General features: G+C 32.9%; 1 protein-coding gene across 2 annotated transcripts in view; it reads right to left on the bottom strand.

Moving 5' to 3' along the window:
• The window catches only part of LOC145258295 (glycerophosphocholine cholinephosphodiesterase ENPP6-like), a 148,337-nt gene that overhangs the window by 68,767 nt on the left and 54,826 nt on the right, over nt 1-24,744 (bottom strand). Inside the window, exon 1 of one of the 2 annotated variants that reach the window (XM_080116332.1) lies at nt 19,723-19,860. The exons of the other annotated variant lie outside the window; for it this stretch is intronic. The gene's annotated coding sequence lies outside the window, so the exon portion shown is untranslated. Of the gene's footprint in view, nt 1-19,722; nt 19,861-24,744 lie in introns of those variants that run through there. 2 annotated transcript variants of the gene reach the window in all.

Below are 24,744 nucleotides of genomic sequence, written 5' to 3'. Positions count from 1 at the left end.
TGATATTTGACCTAATTCACTTTTTAGTTTATTCATCACGTTTTTTTTGGGGGGGCGCTTTCTCCTCAATGCTTCCAGTTCGAGCCACCCCCATTCAAACTTCTTTGGGATTTTTCTAACACCTGGGCACCCCCGGGTACCCCCTCGCTAGTAAACTTAATAAAATGCTAATACAACTTAGATTTGCCAACTAATAAAAATTCCATTTAACACTTAAACATGGCAAACAGAGGAAAATTCTATACTACCTCAAAATTATGACTTACAAACCAATGAAACTGATATTTAATACTTAAGCATGACAGACAGAAACACACATTGTTTCAGAGTTGAATGTGATTAATCAAAAGAAAAGCTTTCAGAACTTAAGAATTTTGGGATGTCGCGAAAATGATCAGTAATAAAGCCGATAAACTTATAATATCGTTTTGGAAATTGAAGATAAAAAAATTCTCGGTTTTAAACAGAAGCATGGCAGAAAAACTGATGAACAACTAATACGAGGCGTATCTAAATATACCGTGAAAAGACATAGATATCAACTGTGGTTGATATTTATGCGACAACACAACTCTCTATGGCAGCATTCCGAAGAGCATCGGTGATCATCATCTTACTAATTCGTTTTTTTTTTCTAATTTGGTACAATACGTGGTATGATATGGACAAAAGTTTTTTGTTCCTTTTAAAACACCTAAACCAAAACGTCTTTCATTTAAACATGACCGTTTTAATTTTTGCTTTTCCTGAGTTTAAGGGACCGGTTCTCTCATTGAGGGACCCTTTATTTTGTTAAAATCCTTGGGATGTTCCATTCTAAATCTAAAACAGAAGAGGAATATTTAATCTTTTGCTTAGTTGGATTTTTCAAAAATATTCCGGAGCGCTGCATTATTTTATGTAGCGTTGCTTGGCGGCACCCATCCCTCTCCAGGCTTCAGAGCACATACAGCACCTGGTATTACCAAATGGTCACTCATTTTAGTACTGACCATGATCAATGTCGGTTAACTTAGGTGATCTAACGGGAATCGATGTGTAAATATGATTGTTCCTATAATTTTATTTATTTATTTTTAATATTCTGCACCCCAGAAAAGTTAGAGTACTGCAGTGACTTCTAGGGAGGCGTCGCTCAGTATACTCTTTTATATCGTACCAAAATGCAAAATATTCGTCACTGGAGATGATCTCTTCTCTTCTCAACGGACACATTCTCACGTGATGTCGATACTCTTTGTAAGCATAAAGCCTACAAACCAATAACACAATCTAGATGAAAGGTGCTCGACTTTACTTGAATCTCTGTTTTCCTCGGATAAGAAATTCACAGCCAGCATTTGACTTACTGCCATAACTATATTTTTTTCTTTCTCAACGTGCCTAACATTAAACGTAATTTCAATGAACAGAATGTTTATCGAGGAACTGATCATCTACGGAACAAAAAATAACAGAAATACTTCCCTGTAGACTACCACATCGTCGTCTTGGAGCTCAATATCAACAAATACTTGTCACAAACCGTTTTTAGAAGTAATTAAAATATGTTAATTCAATTTATAATTTTCCACTTTAATATTTGTAAACATTCAACTGACAATCTATTCATTTCATTAACCCATATCCTCGAGTAATCTTAAGACTTGATAAACGATGATTTGCTTTTTATTATTTTTTTATTTTTATTTTGTTTCGTTCTTGAAATGATAAATTGTTTACTTTCGACTTCAGTCACCCAGATTATTTTGATTTAAATAGATATCGGTATTGATAACAACAAATTTATTTGTTTTTAATTAAAATAACTTTTAAAAATAACATTAAAGAAATTAGTTATTTATAGGGTGAATGAATGACGTGCAACGTTGGATTGATTATATTTAAAAAAGTCGACCATTAAATTATAGAGGAATATACTTATGAAATCATAATATCCAAAAAAACGGAAATAACCGAGACCAAACTTTTTAAAAGGTTTTCAAAAGAGATACCTATGAAATATTATTGTACAAGGGGAGATAACTCAGACCAGCATCGGTTTACAGTTGAAATAAAAATAAGTATGACATCATAATATCGCACAAAATAGATGAACCAGAGCTGCATCTTTTTAGATTTACAAGCAAAATGTGTATAAAATTATAATGTTAAAAAGAACTAAATCAAATTAGCATCTTTTTAGTTTTGCAAGGAATATACATCTGTAATCATAATATTTAACAATGGAGGTAACTTACTCGAGCAGCTTTTGAGATTTAAAACAAATGAATATGACCTCATTTAACAAATGGGGGATAAGCCAAGAAATATTTTTATCTAGTTTGCAAGAAAGATAACATAAACTAGCGGACAACGCCGGGTAAAATTTGAATGTTTTCTCTTTATATTTACATCTTTATTGGATTATTTTTATAAGCGGAAGGATTTTATTCCATGTAATTTGAAGACGTGAAATTCAAGTTGTGTATAATTTTCTTTTCCGTGAGTGGGGAGGGTATGACTCCACCGGAACATTAAGGTTTCATTTGCCTCTGCTTGTATTTATATCAATAAAAAGCGGTTGGAGTAATTCCGGAGATACGTTAAAACAACTTCCTGCAAGAGAAGTAACTTCAACATTTGCATGAATCTAGCTATTGAATAACCAGCGTCCAACAGTAAAGACAACACTTTTGCTTTTAAAGAAATACAAATCACTGTATGCTACCCGTATATCACGTATATTTAGTGAATTATATCCTTCTCTCTCTCTCCCTTCCTTCTCTCTCTCTCTCTCTCTATATATATATATATATTCATATATATATATTCATATATATATATATATATATATATATATATATATATATATATATACTAAAGACCAATTTAGATATTTATATACACATAATTCTCAATAAGCATTGAAGGTACGCGTTCTGTTTTCAACAGAGACAGTTATCGAAAATTTGAAGATTTTCAAATGTGTCTTCGAACGTACGCTGTACGAAATAGAGAATGCCTTATCTTTGTACCCATTAGATCAGACATTGTTGATTTGTTGTAGATGTTTAACTAGATGGTAGATTTCAAAGCACAACTTAAATACCTTAAGCACCATTTCAAAAATCATAAAAAATAAAATCATTGCTTTGACCGGTGATACACGTTAAAGATCTTAACATCGCCATGTTTTTATGAAGCTCGAATGAATTGGTAATAAGTCAGGAGTTTTCACACCAAATTTTTCCAAGCCATTTCGCGTTGTTTCTTTGCTAGTAGATTTTGAAGTGCTTCCTCTCCCAGTTGGGAGCTTGGTATGTCTTCCACTGAATAGAACATGATCATTTATCGCTGTAATTGTCAATGTGACGTGGACTACATGGGGCGTACGATATATCGCTTGGAGGTGAGAATTTCTCAATATGTTCTTCCTCGATACGCATGTACAGAAAATTGGCCAACATTCGGGCGTTCACAAGCCTATGAGTTGGATATTGGTGAACATTTATTGCATTGCCAAATTTACACTGAAGAGTAAAAAGATAAGGCATTCTGTATTTTGCACAGAGTACGTTCGAAGACGCATTTAAATATTATCGAAGCGTACACCCATAATTCATAGGTGTACATTGAGAATATATCTATATATCTATAAAAGTGAACGTGTCTGTCTGTCTGTCTGTGTGGCTGTGTGTCTGTTTGTCTGTGTACATTTCCCTACGCAATAACTCTGTCAATTTTTAGTCTATAGACTCGAAATTTGAAATACCGGGTACTGAGATTTGGGAAAATCGATGTGACGGGTGTCAGCCAGAAGTTTGGCTGTTAAGGGGTCAAATTTCAACGGTTTGACCTTTAAGAACTCTACCAAACTCCTCTGACAATTTTGGGTCTAGACACTTGAAATTTTAGATATAGGTTCCTTGAACCTGGATCTAACTTAATAAAGTGATTTGAGCCCGAAACAATAAATTTTAAGGGGTCATAATAGGGGTCAAAGTTTTAAAAAATCAACTATTTTTTGTTTTTTTGCTTTTTTTTTGCACAGCATACACCTCCAAACACCCGAGCAACGCCGGGCACCCCTGCTAGTATATATATATAAATATGCCTTAAATGCTGTCAATTACACACATACACACACATACACACACACACATATATATATATATATATATATATATATATATATATATATATTATAGTTAAAGCATAGCGACTATAAGAAAAATATAGCTAGATTTTTAACAAAATTATTATCAATAGAATTACCCTGTGTAAATTCTAGGGAATCAGAAATATATTTAATCAACGAATGTTTTTATAAACCTGGTCTTTCCCTAGATAGAGGAAAACATTTTTACTTAAAAAGCATTAACCTGCAGCAAATATGAGTTTATTAACATTTCTATGAAAATAGTTTCTATTGTGTCTTCGATATAGAACTGAGTTTGTTGGAATTTTATGTTTTCATTGAATCCTCATTATAATATGGCGCTGCTTGTTCGAACACGTCGGCATTCGATATTCTTTTGCTAATATAAGCTACAATATTTTTAAACACTGTGAGTGGGAGGCATGAACCCTTATTTATGTACCTGAATTTTTCATTTAGTTTATTGAAGGGTTTATGTATGTTTTTCTCGAAATCTAGAGTTGCATCTAAAAAAAATCCACTTTATATAAATCGATCCATCGATCAAGTCTATCATATCTAAGGAACCAGGAAAGATAGTTAACGCAGGCTTCTCTTGCAGGGCCAAAAGTAAGTGCCCATAGGAGGACAAGCTGAATCCCTTGTTTTTGAAGCTACAATAACGGACCAATCTACAAGCATACCGGAAAAAATATAGGGATGACACCAAGGCCCATTTAAACAAAGGTACTATGCGCATAGGAGCCCTTTTAGAGCTAAAACAAGGATAACAACAGCATTAGCAACCCGGGTGTGGGAGCTTAAAGAAAAGGATACACATTTTTCCATAAAATGGAGATAAATCGAGAATAAACCAGCATATGCCCCGGAATTAAGTCAATGCTCACTCTTTAATGCGAAAAAATACCACATCCTACGGACAATTCATGACCCAGAAACAAGATGTTTAAATGTGAGGATTGAATCCTCGAAACATTTTATATATAGAAGGATAGCACTCCTAATAACTGGATCAGTGAAAAAAACAAAATCGTGATTTTTATTTATAAAAAAAAACTTACATTTCAGTTAACTTTTAAATTCTAAAATTGATTTTAGTTTGTAAAATTGGATTTTAATTGTAGTTTTAAATCATTTTATCATAGATTTTAAATTATTGTATTATATAAATCTTTAAAAATCATACTTGATAAATGTATTTTACAATGTTTCAATTTTTAAAACTATAGGGAAAATACAATAGTATTGAGGTTAATATACTAGGAAAATCCCTTAAGCTAGATAAGTATTCCCCCCACCCAACCTTATAAGAGTTTAAATTTTTAAATGCACTTCAGTATAATTAAACGAGATTTTACGTTTTAATTGATATTAGGGTTAATTTTTGTTTTAAATTTTCGAAAAAGATTTTTTTTTTTTAAATTTTTCTAATCTAAGTATATTATATATATATGTGTGTGTGTATGTGTGTGTGTGTGTGTGTGTGTGTGTGTGTGTGTGTGTGTGTATCAGTAAACTCGGAGATATGCACCTGGTTTAAAGAAAAGACCGATTTTTCGCATGACAAGATCTTAGCTATTAATAAATACAGATCAAGATATTGCCATGCCAATGTAGTGATGATTTAAATGTTTACCGCCCTGATGAGATGTGAAACAGCGAAACAGTACTGTATATATATATATATATATATATATATATATATATATATATATATATATATATCAAACAAGAATACATTACAACATTTATATATTCATCACGTATTCCAATAAGAACTTAAAATAAAAATTATTCTAAACCTAAAGTTAGACTTAATCTTAAATATAATTCATTTAATTTTTATATTATAATCTATTTTTATGTTTACTAATTATTAAATCTCGTATGATAAATTTTTATTATCTCAATAGATTATATATATATATGTGTGGGGGTGCGTATATGTGTGTGTGTGTGTGTGTGTGTGTGTGTGTGTGTGTAAGATATAATAATCCGTATATAGGCATCATTATATTTTTTAAGCAAACATTAACGAACTGTTTCCATTGATTATACCATTTTTTTCAGTTTTTAATAATCTTCTTTCTTTTGTATCCAAATCTATATATATAAAAATGTAATTCTTGGTTCGTTCAAAGTCCATAAAACCATATTTCTACATTTAATTGAAATTTTCAGAAAATTCATGTGTAAAGTCAAGGAATGTTTGCATGTTATTAAAATAGATTAAGATCGTTAAGATCGCAAATTATAAAAATATATTAAATAAAATAAAAATATTTTTCGTAACTGCGAGACTGTCCGCCATATTTCATTTCCGGTAAAAATTAGCCTTTCACGTGATTGACGACTTTCGAATTACAACATTTAACTATCTAATTAATAGATAGGTAAAAAAAAATTCCCTATTTTTAAAATTATATATATATATATATACACACACACACATATATATATATATATATATATATATATATATATATATATATATATTGTACTTTAACCTTACAATTGAATAAAAAAACATATAAAACTTTAATTAAACTTGGAAATACGATTTAAAAAATGCGCGGATCAGTAAGTGCACTAGCACCATTTGCTTATCTTATATTTTTTATTTTTAAAAGCCTACCTAAAATAAATTTGTCTAATTGTTAATTTCTTATGTTATTGGAAAAAAAAGGTAAATATGAAGAATTACTCCACCCTCGAAAATTCCTTTAAAATTACCACTCGAATAGGTTTTCGGGGCCACTGAAAACGAAAATAACGTTTATAATTAAGGCAAACAAGTAGTTTCCAAAGTATAAAGAAATGTTAGTTTAAAAAAGTGGAGGATCACTTTTCCATAATTTAACGTAAAAATTTGGGGGGGGGGGCGACTTTCTTTCTACCCTTTGAAAATCCTTTAAAATTACCTGTTTAAATTGCAAAATGCAAAAGAAATCAAACAAAAAACTTTTTAGCCAAGAAATACACAGAAAAATTTTTTAAAATAGCATCCATTTTTTTATATCGAATTCATTAGCTGTTTTTATTGAAAACTATTTTCTCCCGGATTTTTGATAAAATTTTCCATAAAAGGCCGTGCGTCTCACGTTCGTATATAACAAAAAAAATTTTTTTAAGATTTCGGTGTGCTAAAAACGAATCTGCAAACCGTTTCCGTCACAAAAAAAAAAATAGTTTTTTATGATATGAAGAAATTACTTTTTTGAAAAGTAGGCGATCATTTTTCCATGTAAATTTAACTTAAAATAAGCACCCACTTTCTAGCCACCTGAGAGAGGGGGGATTTTTTCCCACGTTTATTGGCTAAACAGCTTTCGTTTATGCTCGCGCGTAGCATAAACGAAGGCTACGGCTGTGAAATGGGAAATAGTCCCAGAGTCCAGGGGTTATTACCATGCAAAAGAAATCAAGCAAAAAACTTTTTAGCCAAGAAACACAGAAAAATGCCCCTCTCTCAGGTGGTCAGAAAGTGGGTGATCATTCTAAGTTAAATTTACATTGAAAAGTGATCACCCACTTTTCGAAAAAGTAATTTCTTCATATCATGAAAACTTTCTTTTTGCGACGGAAACGATTTGCAGATTCGTTTTCAGTACACTGAAATCTACAATAAAATATTTCGTTATATACGAACATGAGACGGGCCTTAAAGTAAAATAATACCGGATTTTTGGGGCAGATTTGCCGTTTAGTTGTACCAATATCCTCAAACCAGGTAATCACTAAAAGGGACTCTTAAAAGTCGTCATCTGTATCGAGCAAAAGTTTAAAACCACTGATTATATGTCAGCCTACGTCACAGTAACATATATTGAGTGAGTTCCTAACAGTATTGTGTATAGTTTTTTAGTTTAAACTCATTTTCCCCAAATTTCCCCAAACTTAACGTGTTCGATACAGTCTGCCGCCATTTATATTTTTCAAATATACCGATAAACACTGCATATTTTTGAACCGATTAAACATTATACATTACATAAAAACACTACAATGTTATTCAGTTAGGTAGAACATTTACTTTTCTTGCCTATGATAACATTTATTTGTTATATATTCATTTTTTGACAACTTCTTTGTATCTGTGTTTAGTAATACAAACCCTTTTCATTTAATGTAACGTTTAGTCGTCTACGAAAAGAGTTTTTATTGGTGTATTTGAAAGATACAAATAGTGGCGGACACTGTTGATTACGTTAAGTTTGAGAAAGTGAGTTAAAACTAAAAAAACTATACAAAATACTGTCACAAACCCACCGATTATGTCAGCCTATGTCATGGTAACATATATTCGGTGGGGTTTTGACACTGTATTTTATAGTTTTTAGTTTTCAACTTACTTTCCCAAACTTAACGTATTCAACAGAGTCTGCAACCATTTCTGTTTTTCGAGCCGATTAAACATTTTACATTACATAAAAACACTAAACAATTACCCAGTTAGGTAGAAACATAACTTACCTTACCTTTGCTTTCATTTATTTGTTTTTGGACAACTTTATCGAATATGTGTATAGTAACCCCCCTCCTCCCCAATCACTCAAATATCAATTACTAACTCACATTTTTGTATAAAAAAAAACAAACATTTAGCGTTTCAACATTTTTGTTACGTTCAGCTTTATCCACTGATTGTTGGTCGAGACCAAGCCATGATTGACGGTAATCCCGAGGATCAGGACCCAATTCTGCAAGAGTACCATTTTTTTCATTTTCGCCTTTTTTATTTTACATTTTGGAATGGATTGCTGTACTAAGAATATAAGAAACGTGCATTTTCTCTTTTTATTAGAATTTTCCATTACACCAAATTGAGCCACAGCAACGCATGGCAGGGTACAGCTAGTCATACTTATACTTATTTAGAGGGTTATTAACAAAATCGAAATACTAGAAAAAATATAATCAAGAAAGCGTGTGTTCGTGGCTTTAATTTCGTTTTGTGGATTCACTGTATGTGCGGACTGCGGAGGTGTTTGATTGTGTGAATAATTACACACACACGCACAAACACAAACACACACACACATATATATATATATATATATATATATATATATATATATTATGCAATTATGACAGGAAGACCCGTTTTGATGTTCATGATTAAAAGTGGGAAAATGAAAATAAAAAAAAATGATGGAAGAGGCCAGCTGACCGGTTTCGTCTTCACTTTTCATAAGCTGGATCGAGGGATTTCCTTTTTTATTAATAAAATCGGGTGAAATGGGAGACGAAACGTTTAAAATAAAATGGGAAACGATACGTTTAAAAAATAGCGATATTGTGTATTACAAAAAAAAAACAAAAACAAAAGGATACACTATATATCTACAATACCGATATGTATGACATAACCTAGAGATTGATCACGTTCAAACCTAAGAGGCATTACCTCTGCTTGCAGAGAGAAGGCTTCTTCAAGTGAACATGAATAGTCTCCAAGATCTTCTGGTGATAGATCGAATGAGCATGATTCAAAATAGTGAATGAGTTAGTGCTAATGTTCGTGACCAATGCAGGGGTTATAGGCAAATATTTAGCTATAGGAGAACCCGATGTTGGACTCTACTATCAAGTCTTAACGACGTTCGACCTATGTAGTTAGCACTGAATGCAACTTAATTTAAATTACATTATTATTATGGTGGTGGGGATAGAACGTCTTTGTTAAGTTTGAATAAAATAAATACGTATAAGATACGTTTGAAGCCAAAACAACGCATTATTACAAAATAAACAGATATTTATTTTGTTTACAAATTTCAATATAAATTTCAAACAAAATATAGATTTCAATATAAATTTCAAACAAAATAAATAACTGTTTATTTTGTTATAATGCGTTGTTTTGGCTTCAAACGTATCTAATAGTATTATATATATATATATATATATATATATATATATATATATATATATAGATAGATATAAAGCTGAATGACTGTGTGTGTGTGTTTGGTCAAGAATAGGTTCCTATATGGTTGACTATTTTAAAAACTGATTACATATAATGATAGAAGATGTATCGAGACATAGGTATGATCTAGCCGAACGGTGGTTCATTAAAATTGTAGGGTCTGCGTTCGCGCCTGGTCCACAAAGTATGAAAATAAAAAAATAAAAAATTAAAAAAAACGTTTACAAGTGTTTTTGATATAGTTGTACATAAGAATACTTTGATAAGTATGTTTTAACTTAAATAGGGATAATATAATAAAATTGTGGGGTCTGCGTTCGCGCCTGGCTCCATAGAATGGAAATAGGCACAAACTTTTCATATCTACCTGAGTAAGTATACTTTGATGATTATGTTTCAGGTTGAAGAAATATGGTATAATAAAATTATGGGGTGTTCATTCGAACCTGACCTCCATAGAATGGAAATATTTCACAAAGTTTAACAAGGTTTTTTTTAATATAGATCCACAGAATATTGTGATAAGTGTTTCAGTGTGAACAGGTATGTTATAATTAATTATGGAGTTTATCTATTTTATTTTTACTTTCATCATATTTTGCTTTGGTTTTGATACTCCCAAAGTCGAAGCTATCTCTTTATAACCCTTCCTTTTCATAACCTATCATACTTTCATAAATCAGAGTCCATTTTCTGAAGGCTGTTTTTGAACCCAGTCAACGATGGGTAATTTTCTAGTCTATATATATATATATATATATATATATATATATATATATATAACAATATTGTAAGTACAAAAAAATAATGTAGGCTTCAATAACGAAATAGCAACAATTTCTGAGAAAGGAAAAGGCCTATCTTACCAAAACTAAACAATAGAAAAGTGGTAAAGTAATCTATATCTTTCTGGTTGCCAAATACTTAATAGAAATGCATTTCCGTTTCTTCGTATGTTCGTTTACTTCTTTTCTTTTGACCATATTGCTTGGAGAAAGTTATTTGATCTTTTTTTGTTTTTTATTTATTGATATATAATATATATTAATTTATTAATATTTATTTATTTAATGAAAGACCTTAGTAATAAATGTCAACTTTTTTCTTATATATATATATATATATATATATATATATATATATATATATATGTATGTGTGTGTGTGTGTGTGTGTGTGTGTGTGTGTGTGTGTGTGTGTGTGTGTATGTATACCGCCGCTGTCATCACTGTTGCCGTACAACTACGTCTACTACTATTATTACAACTAATACTACTACTTCTACTACTACTACTACTACTACTACTACGGAGAAACGTAATCACCGATTGAGCTTACTACCATTAACGTGCTAACAAAACTTGATTTGTTTAAGTCTAGATTATGGGCCTCCAAACTACGACGCACGGGCCATATCCGGCCCGCGAAGCTCTTATGGAAAACGTAAAACTCTTCCGGAAAAAATTATAAAAGAAATTTGTGAAAATTCTGAGACGATATTTCATTTTGTCCAGAAAATCATTAAAAGAATGAAGTTTTAGAGAACCAGTTTCACGAAAAAACACACACAAAAAAAAAACGAGCAAAAACACGCCTAAGTCATTTTATTTTTTATTTTTGCTCGTAGTTCTAAAAGATCAGCTGTAGTTGACAGGTGTGCTGTACTTCAAAGAAAGACTATTATAGATGTCCTTAGATTTGTCTAAAATTAAAATACACATCTAACCCTGAAAATATACAAACATACTATTTCACAATGAAGAAAATACTATTACAGACTGAAACAGGAGAAACCAAATAAGATACGATTTCAAACTGAACATTGGCAGATATAAGAAAAGTGTTATTTCAAACTCTTGTGACGCAACAAAAATAGTTATTGAAACTAAGAATGCAAAAAAAAAAAAAAAGAAATCCTATTTCCAACTAAAACTTCATAAACTGACCAAGGATATGGTGAAAAATCTTTTATAAAGTTGGGAAAACGCAATTTAAAGAGAATTCAATTTTCGATTTTTGTTAAAGTCGTTTATCTTTCCATCGATTTTGAAAGATGTTTCCGGTGACTGTCGGCTGATATTATCCACGACACGTGCACAGATGATCTCTCGTGTCTTTTTTATGCTGCAAAAACATTGACACGATTATTGCCTCCTCATTCTTTTCTTCATTCAAATGTGTGAATTTTCTGTCGGAACATGCGCCAAAATAATTTTTAAAAAAAACGGATTAGTTCCTTTGTTCAGCGCTGGCGCTACTTGGCTTAGCCTCTATCCCGCCAAACGTGATACCCTCCCCCAACCACACGATAAAAAAACTACTCACTGTAAACAAATCAACATGTTTCATTTTTCTTTAAATCACTCTCTCCTTTCAAAAAAAAAAAATTAAATAAATAGAATTATCCAATTTAAAATTATCTGTGAAGGTATAAGATAATAAATTATCCGTTTACGTTGCTGAGATGAAAACAACACGTATTTGTCCAATTTAAGATAATGCAACGGGTAATCATTTTTAGAGGTGGAAGCTTTTTTAGGTGCAGTTCCTTCGCAGCTTACAACAGCGTTAGTTGATAACAATAAAATATTTTTCTGAAGTTTTAAAATGAGGTTTGATTATTCCTATCATTTGCTTTCTGTTCTTATCTTGAGCATCATTTTTACAACGTTTCGATCGATGTAAACTCCGATCTTCTTTAGATGTATTTGTCGAACTCAATAATCTTTCTATTTAAGTCCGGAATCTGTACGGAATTTTAAACAGAACCCTCTAGTTAATCCACGGGAGTAGAATGCTCTCGTTCCGTCAGTCATAACCGGATATTAGCCGTGAGTAATTTGCAATTGTATTTTGAATGCCGCGCGCACTGAGGATTGAACCTTCAACCTCTTGAAAAATATAATTGAATTTTACATGATAAGTAAATGCACAATTAAAAAGTATGATTGATTAACGACTACAAAATTGGTAATGTAAATTATTATGCAAAACATTAAAAAAATGTACGAGTTTAATTTTTTCATGCTTGTATTGTAGTATATTATTTTAATTTTTTAACAAAGATGTGTCTATATTGAAGAGGGTAATCATATTTTTAAGGTATTAGCAATAATAGTAACACCTAACACACACACATATCTATATCTCGCTAGATTCAGCCACTCTAATGAGTCGTGGACGACGAAACACGTGTCAGTGGATAATTATATTTTAAAAAACAATAAAAATTATATGTATATGCCGCTCCCCATTTAGGGGGTACCAGATCGATCAAAGGGAAAATTATTTCCAACAAGCATTTAGGTAAAAATGCACTTTCGTATAAATACTTGAATTCATTCAAGAAAGTATCGCTAACAAAAACAAATAAAAACATATATATGTGTGTGTGTGTGTGTGTGTGTGTGTGTGTGTGTGTGTGTGTGTGTGCGTGTGTGTGTATATATATGTGTGTTGCGTGTGTGTGTGTCACAAAAAATTTATTTATAATTTTTAGGCATCATCATCATCATCATTCTTATTATTGTTATTATTATTATTATTATTATTATTATTATTATTATTATTATTTATTTATTTATTTATTTATTTTTTTTTTTTTTATTGGATTTTCCCCGAAACAAGGCTCAGTGCCACTTTGATATAGGGGGCTACTATCTGGGGACATAATGTGTATGAACTATGCAGGGATCTGAGCAGCAAGATGCCTGTTTACATTACATTTGAACTGCATGTCAATACAGTCAGGGAAACAGGAACCCGGAAGGGAATTCCAAAGTCTAATAGTCCTAAGGAAGAAACTATTAAAGTAGAAAGCTTTCTTACATCTGGGTATTTCTACTGTGTAGAGGTAGTATTTTGCTGCTTGTGGGGTTTGTCGGGTGTATTTACATTGAAGGGGTTCGTCGGAGCACCTACCATAAAAGTACTTTTATAGCAGGCAGAAGAATGCAACATTTCGTCGATGGGACAACAGATGAAGCCTGGCTGATAGTTTGGGACCTATTAGTCTGGCTACAACTCTCTTTTAAACAATGTCTAAGAGGGAGAAACTAGTATCAGATGCACCAGCCTAAATGTGGCAACAATATTCCATACAATGGCGAATAGTGGCTTTGTAAAGGTACATGATACTCTCAGGCGTAAGTAACTTTGTAACACGGTAGAGAGCCCATCTTCTTTGCAGCAGTCTTGGCAATGCACTCAATGTATCTGTTCCAACTCATGTTCCCCGTGAATGTTAAACCGATGAGTTTGAACGAAATACTTTCAGGCAATGGCTATTAGTGGTTGAGAAGGTTTCTTGCAATTATTAAAGGAAAGGAGCTTAGTCTTGGCAGTATTGAATGTAACCATTCATTTTTTGTGCCAATTCCGCTAAAAACAGGACGTCTTCCTTCAAGGTTTCCGCCATTGCCTTGGATACGTGTTCATTTGTTTTCCTCTTGTATCTGTTATAGAGCGAGGTGTCGTCAACAAATATACCCATCCCAGAGACTATTTTAACAGTGAGGTCATTTATGAATATCAGGAATAATAAAGAACCAAGGATCGACCCCAGCGATACACCTGCATTTGTATCATATTGTTTTGACACACGGCTAACGAGGACAGCCTGGATTCTTCTCATACTTAAGAAGGATTTAATTATATTAAGTATTCGTCCAGTAATGCCACATAATCTGATTTTCATGAAAAGACCGTCGTGCCATACCCTGTCAAAAGTTTTAGATATATCTAGGGTTACTGTCCCCCTCCCTACTTTATCAAGTGTATGGTATATTCGTTCATAGATTACAGTTAGGATATCTGCAATAGAACAGACTTGTTTAAATCCATACTTTTAGTCGGGCAAAAGTTTAGAAACTGTAAGTGGTGGACTAGAGCTTGATTAATTATGGACTCAAATATTTTGGCGATAGGAGGGAGGAGGCTAATGGGGCGATAATTTAAAGTGTCAATTCTTTCGCCAGTATTCTTATAAACTGGTACTACAGAAGCGGTTTTCCATCAGTCAGGAAAGCAAAATTCGTTAAGGCTATTATTGAAAAGTTATGTTACTATAAACCGGTTGATATGCCGTTAAGCAGACGCAAACAAATCGAAAAAGAATCCAGGAGACAATGTAAACAGCGTGTAAATGAGCTGGAAATTGTCGTCACAATTGTTGTCGCAATGAAGACTGGTGTGACAATTAAAAAAATAACAAAATTAATTGATTTCATTTTTAGGTCGTTTTCCTTCACAACTAGTCTATGACCTTCATTTTTTTTTCTAAGCCGTGGGACTACTAATTCAAAACGGCGACCGGAAGTAATTATTCTCACCCGGAAGTTAAGTTCAATGAGTAGGAAAAAAATTATTTTCCACGAAAAGAGGGCGACAATAAATTTAAAAAATGGCACAATGTTTAGGAGCGAGGATTGATACTCTTTATCTAATATCGTAAGTTTTTGAGGTCAATTTTTAAGGCCATGTATCATTTGACTGTTCCACATGAATTGAAACATCAACATTTCAAGGACAATCGAATCACACTTAACCCTTTCTTCTCATTATCATCTTGGCGAATTTAACCTTCTTTTTCTCCTCCTCCTCCTCCTCCTCCTCCTCATCATCATCATCATAATTACTATCGAGTAATGAGGATTTCTAATACGAGTCATTATCAGTGCTAGCTCACTAGCCAAAATAGATACTGTTCTCTAGAGTCTTTTTTACACAGGAATCAAGGCCCGGAGGCCACTCGAGGATAAGGGTTAGTCAATGTGATTATAGCGTAGCAAGCATAAGTAGTGGGAATTTTGTAATTGGATTACTTAGAGGGACAGTTCATCAAGAATTTGTTTACGCTGGACTTGAAGACAATAAGATTTTAGTCAGCTGGAAAGCAGGCAATCAGAAGAGAGTTCAACGGGCCTGCAGTTCTAAGAAAGAAGCATTGTTCATGTAATCTACATTTACGTATAGGAACAGATAAAGAGTGTGGGAAATTATTGATAGTGGTTTTGGTTAGAGTGTTTTTTGTGAACGTTTGGCGAGGGGGGCATACATTGGAGCTTAGACGAGCACTTACCATGAAAATAACGATAAAGCAGAGACAGGCTCGCAACGTTTCTTCTGTGGGAAAGAAGTTGCAGGAAAGAGAAAAGGGCATCTCCCACTAAGCTACGAACTATGTCAAGGCAGGATAAGCTGTTTCTAGCAGCTCCTGTCTAGATGTGGCAACAGTACTCCATCGTTGGCTGTACCTGGCTTTTATACAGGTAGAGAATTGCACCAGGAGTGAGATATTTACTGGAGCGGTAGAAAGATCCCAACAATTTTTCAGCGACCTTGGCAATGGATTTGATATATGTGTTCAATTTCAGGTCAGGAGTAAAGATCAAGCCCAGAAGCTTGTCAAAACATGACGCCTCCCCAAGACAAAAGCCAGTCATTTCAACCGATGCCCGATTGGCATCAGAGCTTAGATGGTGTAGAAGATAGAAGCTTGGTTTTAGATGCATTAAAAGCATACAGTCACCTCTTTCCCCAATGTTATACATGCTCAAAATCAGAGGAGTGAGAATCAAAGAGAACTTGGTCGTTTTCGGCCTTTGATGTGCTATCATAGATTGTAGTGTCATCAGCATAAATGTTTAGAAATGATGTAAGAATGTGATTTGGAAGATCATTAATGTAGATCAGGAAGAGAGTTGATCCCAGGATGGGCCCCTGAGGGACTCCAGCATTAATACTGAGAACTTCTGATTTCTGCCCATCAACCACTACTCTTATGAAACTATCAGATAGAAATAATTTAATAATTGAGAAGACATATCCAGCTATGTCATAGCTGGAGATCTTGTGCAGTAGACCTTTTTGCCATAACTTATCAAAGGCATTTGATATGTCAAAAGCAACTAACCTAAAGAGGAAGCCTCCGTCGAGAGATTCGCTAATCCTATGAGATATAACTGTAAGAACGTCTGCTGTAGATATAGCAGAACGGCCGGAAACCATATTGCATGTCAGTTAGAAGGTTGTTGTTGCTAAGATGGTTGAATACTTCTCTATTTAACACAGATTCCAGCAACTGAATGACAATAAGTCTCTCCAATTTTTCAGTACTCACCGTTTCTTTCGATTACACTGCAACAAGCAATATTTATATATATATATATATATATATATATATATATATATATATATATATATATATATATATATATATATATATATGGCCGACCAGTAACAACGTAGGGATGGAATTTCTTGTCCCCAAACGAACGCACTAGAAGAAAATGTACAAAATTAACTTTCTGTTGGTAACATCGGACGGAAATCACATCTGACGAGTTGGTGAAAAAGGAGATTTTTATGAAAACATCAATCATACAATTGTAACCTCATTAACGAAAGAATCCAAGATGAAATAAACAAACGTTATAAAAAAAATGTAAGTCTTTGAATTTTAACAAAGTTGTGTACTATATATATATATATATATATGTGTGTGTGTGTGTGTGTGTGTGTGTGTGTGTGTGTGTGTGTGTGTGTGTCTGTGTTAGTTATTTTGGTAAAATAATTTTTTCAATTACACTTCACACGTTGTATCTACCAATTTTGTTGTTTAGAAGCTCAATGTATGTCAAATATAACAACATAGTCTATATAAAAGAATAAGTTACATTCTGCGATCCAAATATTCATTTTTCATGAAAAAAACACCTTCTCCAGCATGTTAAAATCTCGAGACATATTTTTACAGATCTGTTTCTTTATGCAGATACAAACATTATTATTATGTCAATACCGACTCTGTTTGTGCATGTACTCTTCAGAAAATTTAAAAATTCTTTGCTTAGAAAGAAAAAATGCATTAGAATAATGTCGCAAGAATAAAATTTCATAAAATACTCCACATGGTGTGTTTGTTTCAAACAGCTATGGTGGTTCATATTATCAACCATATGAATCAAAATTGCTGCCAGAACAAACACAGTCTTCTATGAATTTTGTATTCTTCCGACATGCATTTTTATTTTTTGTAACCAATAAATTTCTCAATTTTGAGCCGGTTTGGATGAAAAATAGATATTTGGATCTTGTAATGTAAATATACTATTATTCTTATATATATATATATATATATATATATACACACACATATATATATATATATGTGTGTGTGTGTGTGTTCGTGTGTGTGTTTGTGTGTGTGTGTGTGTGTCCTTTTATTATAAACCGGCGGATTATTTGTTTTGTGTTTTCACACAAGGCATCATCAGTGGTTGCTAATTACAATGTTTGCAAAAGAAGCGGGGTGTACAGGAGATCTGAGGAAATTTATTCTCACTTAGACTCGAGGGAATAGCACATGACAATGATGGCGATGATTATGATGATTATGATGATGATAATGAAGACAACGATGACGATGGTGATCAAGGCTTTAAAAACTATGACTTGCGTGCCATCAGCTAGAATCGAAACCAAAACATTTGGCTCTCCGGCGGTAATCATTACCATATTATCTAACGACAAATGAATATCGAAATATTAAAAATTAACGCAACTTAACGTTTAAGTGTATATTTGTCGATGACTAAAGGAGCATATTAAGTCGATCTACGCCTGCTAGATTCAAATATTTCAATTTTTACCACTTAGCAGATACTTTTACTCCTTAAGAACCAAATCGAATTTGTTACAAAGGTCTGAATCCGCTATATGTCAAGTTTGAAGTCTGTAGATCAAAAATTGACAAAGTAGTTTGACAGAGACCGTTTTAACTATAGAAACAAAGTGACTTATATATATATACATACACACACATATATATATATATATATATATATATATATATATATATATATATATATATATATATATATATATATATTCCCTCACAGGAAAGTTATGAGTAGAGACCTTCCGGCTTAATTCAATTTGGGAAAGCCAAGTTCATTTTTCATCTCGCGTACACGAATGCATATGCATATGCATTCTGACCCTAACCTTTTCAAAGTGTCGTTTAATAATTCACATTGTTTGAAAACATAAACTCATGTATTTAAGTATTTTTGAAAACATAAACTCATGTATTTAAGTATTTTTCACTGAACTTTCAACAACGAAAACAAATGAACATTTTTATTTATAACTTTTAATAAAATGTAATTTTCGTAATTGAGTGGAGAATTTTTTTGACCTGTGAATAATTCGCAACCATTTATTTGTTGACTCGTGCTTCCTCAACAGGTCAATTAATCCATCCCCTCGTTCTGTAACAACTCTTAAACTATGAACGGGACAAGATCCAAGGGTAGTATCTGTTCTTCAGCTGCTACAATTCAATTTCTTGTTCTCTGTCGGTAGAGGAGTAATCTTTCACGACCGAGACAATTTTAAATTTTTGTTCCTTTCCCGCGTTAAAAACCACTGGTGTCTAACTCTGTCCCGTGGGGAGGCAAAGCAAATAAGAACTCTGAAACTATGAACAGACGTTCTTTCCTGTTTACGTAGACTTCCACATTTAAATATAAAAAGTATCTCATGTTTTTCTAAACTCATAATTTTGTACCAATTATTTTGTGTTTATCTCTCTCGCTCGCCCAAACTCATGTATCACCTAAAATTGTTTTTCTTAAAAATGTACTCACCTAAAAAGCAATATAAAATCGTCTTTATTTCGCAAATATCCTCCGGATGTTTTTTATGCAAAGCTGGGTGTAATTGATATGCTAGTGTTTGTTAAAATCCCATAGATTTCCTGTAATTGTAGCTCGCTTAACGCAATAAACCTGTTGTCTTAAATGGGGGTTCTTGTGATGTTATGGCAGTTTCGGGGCTATTAAACCCGCGTCTCTTTTAATCGTCCATAGTGTTTATTCGTCTCTCCTAAACTAAAGGATTTACGCAGATTTGTAACCACCCAATTTCAGGTGATCATTCATGCCTTTGTGACTGTAGAAGTCCGTTGTGTAAGTGTAAAGCTCATAGAGTTCTACCATGGCCGTTGCAAATAGAAGGCCATCTCATTCAGTTTCCTTTTACACATGACGTCACAATGTATACTTCACAATGTATGCATAAAATCCTTTGAGGAAACTCATCTATACAATTTCCAATGGAAAAAGGGAACATAATAATAAGTTATCTGTCCTAGATATGCTGATAAATCCCACTGATCAGGGGCTTAATCAGCTTTCACTGGACAATATTTAAACTTCAACTCCGAATCAACCTGAATAAATATTAATTTTAAAACTTTTACTATTCCTCACTGAACTTTCTAAAATGAAAACAAATGAACGTTAATTCATATCAATACGTTTTAATCAAATGTTATTTGTGTAATTGATTGGAGAAGCTTGGATTATGACTTTTTAAATTATCAACTCAGGATTTCGCATTATCTCAGCTAATGCTCTGCAATGAATCTGACACTATGAACCAACATTCTATGTTTGCTTGTCTCTACAAACTTTACACGTTTAACATTATGTTTCTTAATTTTTTGGATGAAGATTGATGATTCGTATTATTTGGATTATTCGGACTATTGTTCTCATCTTGAGTTTTATTTTCACAAAGTTTCGGTTGATGTAACCTTCTTTAGGAATATCCTATTGAACTCCACAATCTTTCTATCGAACTAGGGAATCCACACAGAATTTTAAACAGAATTTAATCTACGGAGGTAGAATGCTCTTGTTCCATCATCCATGGCTGAATAGAAGTCCGAAGTAATTTGCAATGGTATTTTAGTTTCGCACACACTGAGGATTCAAACTTCAACTTCTTGAGGAGTGTAACTTACATCTGAATTTTATTTTATAATCACTGCGTAGCGTAGTGAATAATTTCGACAGAAAGATTCCTGAGTTCAGCAAAATACACGTCGGAAGAATGTCGGAGGTTACATCGGTTGAAACGTTGTACGAATAACACACAAGATGAGAACCGTGGTCCTAATAATGTAAATAACACGAATTCTACTTTTAATGTATATAAAATCTCTCTTTTGTGAATTAACGCTTTTGTACTTGTCGTTTTGTTTGTGTTTATCACACGAGATTCCTATCGCCCTCACACACTCATAGTTTCCCAAAAACTGTTTTCCTAAAAACGATTCCTTAAAAGCATCATTCCCAAATGTAATCACTTAAAAAGTAGAACTAAAAAGAGTAGACTAAAAATATAAAACGTCTTTATTTCGCAAATATCCCCCGGATGTTTTATAGATGCAAAGCTGGGTGTAATTGATATGCTAGTGTTTGTTCAGTTCCCATACATTTCCTACAGTTGTAGCTCGTTTAACGCAATAAACCTGCTGTCTTAAATAGAAGGTTTTGTGATGTTATAGCATTTTTGGCCGCCATTAAAACCGCGTACGTTTCAACCGTCAATTGTGCTTATTCGTCTCGTAAACTGAAGGATTTACGCAGATCTGTAGCCAAGCAATTTGGGGTTATCTTTCTTTTTCTTAAATGTTTCATCATTTTGTTATAGCTAGGGATGGGGCATCCTACCAAATACCAGGTATTGACCCATTATCTCAGACATTTAAACCGAGTGGTCTTTTAAAGATTCAAGCCGTATCATTAAGTACAATCGTTTGTATTTCTCTTGCACTAGGTCCACCGGGTACATTTGCCGGATAGTTTCTGAAATTCTTTTTAATGAGTCCGGTTGCTCCTATAATTAATGAAATGATAGAGATCTTCCCAAGATTCCAGTTTCTTTTCATGTCCTACATAATATCTATCTTATCATCCCAAAACTTATTTAGACGAAAAAAATTATTTGGTTTAAAAAACCTTTTAAAAAATATATTTATGTTTTATCGATCGAGACAAAAATGGCGGCGAATGGTGTGGTTTTCGAAAATTCTTAATTTAAAATTCTATTAAAATAGGAGAAAAAGTTTTATATTATTCTGCATGATAAAATTCAGGTTTTTATCTTTCTTGAAAAAAAAAGTTGCGTAAGAATAATAAATTTTAGTAGATTTTTATTCGTTTTTAAAAACAACAAAAACTTGGTTTTTCTTTCACTCTTGGCTGTGCCTAAGTTTAAGCATTTTTAATTTAGACGCTGAAAAGTAAACATTACTAACGACATCCGCTCGTGTATTTCATATTCTTTAGAATCTTCCTACTTGGAGAAGGAAGTTGGCTTAACCTTCTAAGAGGAATGTTACACCAAAAGAAGGAGTAATAAGCGACCATATATTAGAAGGTTAGTTGTAGCCTTCTCTGACTAGCGTAATCGTGGAAATAGACAAAAGGGAATTGTATCGTCCATTGTAGTGCGCAAACAAACATTGCTTGATTGTCGCGAAGTCGATTAAGCAACAGAAAAAGATTTGATGTTTTTTTGTCTTTTGTACTCGACAACCTGTAACAAATAGCGGGTAATTAATGTCGCTTAACAAACCGGAAACGAAAATTAAAACGGATGTTCTGCGCCAATAAGAGAGCGAGGAGAAATTACGACCATTGTTTTAGTCGGGTTGTAATTGTCGAAAGTGAAAACAAAGCGATCAAGTTCTTGCTTTACACGGTGCGACTATGAGTTCTGAACAGGTTCCTGGGGCCAGAAAGTAGAAAGTCCGACTCTAACTCCTAAGATTTCGAAATATCTGACTCCTAGGATTCCAATATATCCAACTTTCACACCAACTTGTTATTTTAAAATCTTTCAATATGCAGATATATATGCCTGTGAATTCTTCTGAGATGAAAAAACAGTTTCGTTATTTGCAAAGGAATTGAAAAAGGAATTATTAGTAAATAATTATAACACTAATACAAATAACAGTAATACAGCCAATAGGAAGAATGAATCAGAATATTAATAATAAAATATAAAGAATACTAATAAGATCATCACCACAACTACTACTATAAATAATAATAATAATAATAATAATAATAATAATAATAATAATAATAATAATAATAATAACATAATAATAATAATAATAATAATAATAATAATAATAATAATAATAATAATAAAGTTATAGTTTCAGCACCAGCTGGAATCGCACTAAATAATCGAGTTCTTTATGGTATATTTTTTTAATTGTTAAGTGGAATTAGAAAATAGTTTTCAAAAGTCATAAACATTTTCTATTTTTCTAATGGCGAATTTCAAGGAAAGCAGGGAAGGTAAAGTCAGTTTATCATACATAATTGGTCGCACAACTCTTCCACTTTAAACATATGATAAAACTGAATAATTATATGAATTCTAATTTTACTTGTACTTATTTTTCTACTGGACCATTTCCCGAACTTTTTGGAATTTATACTAATTTGAACATGACACGTGATAGAATTTTTACCTGAAATGCATTCGTCCGAAATTTAATTGTTCTACACAAGCACGAAAAAATAAAGGTGAAGCAGTACATATCAGAGCCAAAAATAACTTGAAAGTAAGAGTTAATGAATGGATATATTAACAGTTTTTCAATTCAAAATCACTATTAAAAATATGATATTTAATTAAATTCTTCTCAATTTCTTATTGGCGTTTATTTATATTACTGCATCTACGTACTTTCTACGTTCCACAAATACATTAAAGTGACATTTAATGCTCATTTCGTCGTCGAGAAATGAAGATTTCATCGATATAATCGTGAAGACTTGGACCTTACTTTTATCCCTTACGAAAACATTTTCTACGTGTGATTCGTCGCTTATCAAGAACCAAATACCACTAGAGGATAAGGGTTAATGAGTGTAAGATGGTCACTGAGACAACACCGTAATGATAAGCAGTGGCGGAAATTTGGTAGAATTTCATTATTTAAGAAGACGACTCAACAAGAACTTGTTTACATTGAACTTGAAAATTACCATTTTATAGCTAACTGGAAAGCAGTCCGCAGTATATATTTCCAAAGACAGATAGTTCTAGGAAAAAAATTTCATGACATTTGCGTTTAGTTTGAAACACAGATAGAGAGTAGGGGAAATTGTTAGCGGTGTTTGTAGCTGGACGAGTGTTGTGAATGTTTCGCGGAGAGGGCATGCCATAGACTTATACTTAGTTTAACACCTCATGTAAATAACGGTAGAGTTAAGATAGAATCACAACGTCTCTTTTGTTGGGAAGAGGTTGCAGGGAGGAGAAAATTACTAGGTTTTGAAGTAGATTTTGAACACTGACAAGATACGAAAGCAGCTCCTTCTCAGATGTGGCAACAGTACTCTATGGTATGACGAATTTGGCGCTTATACAGCCTGGAGTGATATACTTTTGGTGCGGTAGAATAGCTCAACCATTTTCCCAGCCACCTTGCCTACTGATTCGACATAAATCTTCCTTTTCAAATCAGGAGTGAAGATCAGCCCAAGAGGTTTGTCGAAGTAGGTTGCTTCCTCAGTACGAGAACCATTCATTTCAAAGTGGAGATGAGAACGTTAGTAGTGAAAGGATGGAAATTTGAATGCATAAAAATCAACCAGTTACATTCTAACCCAAGTGCACCACGTGATCAAGGTTGGAAGGGAGAGAATCTGATAGATTTTCTATTCGAAGCAAAAACTCGCTTCCTACCATAATGGAAAAGAACATTCCTTTCTCTGTGACGCACATCAAATGCAATAGCCACAAACAGAGTTTCTTTATGAGAGGTTCCCGCCTGTGGAACGCGTTACAGCAAC

Source organism: Euprymna scolopes, chromosome 33 (genome assembly GCF_053919585.1).
Source record: "Euprymna scolopes isolate OS-2025 chromosome 33, ASM5391958v1, whole genome shotgun sequence".
Classification (NCBI taxonomy): Eukaryota; Metazoa; Mollusca; class Cephalopoda; order Sepiida; family Sepiolidae; genus Euprymna; species Euprymna scolopes.
The sequence above is the reverse complement of the archived record's forward strand: the minus strand, read 5'-3'. Positions and strand labels throughout refer to the sequence as shown.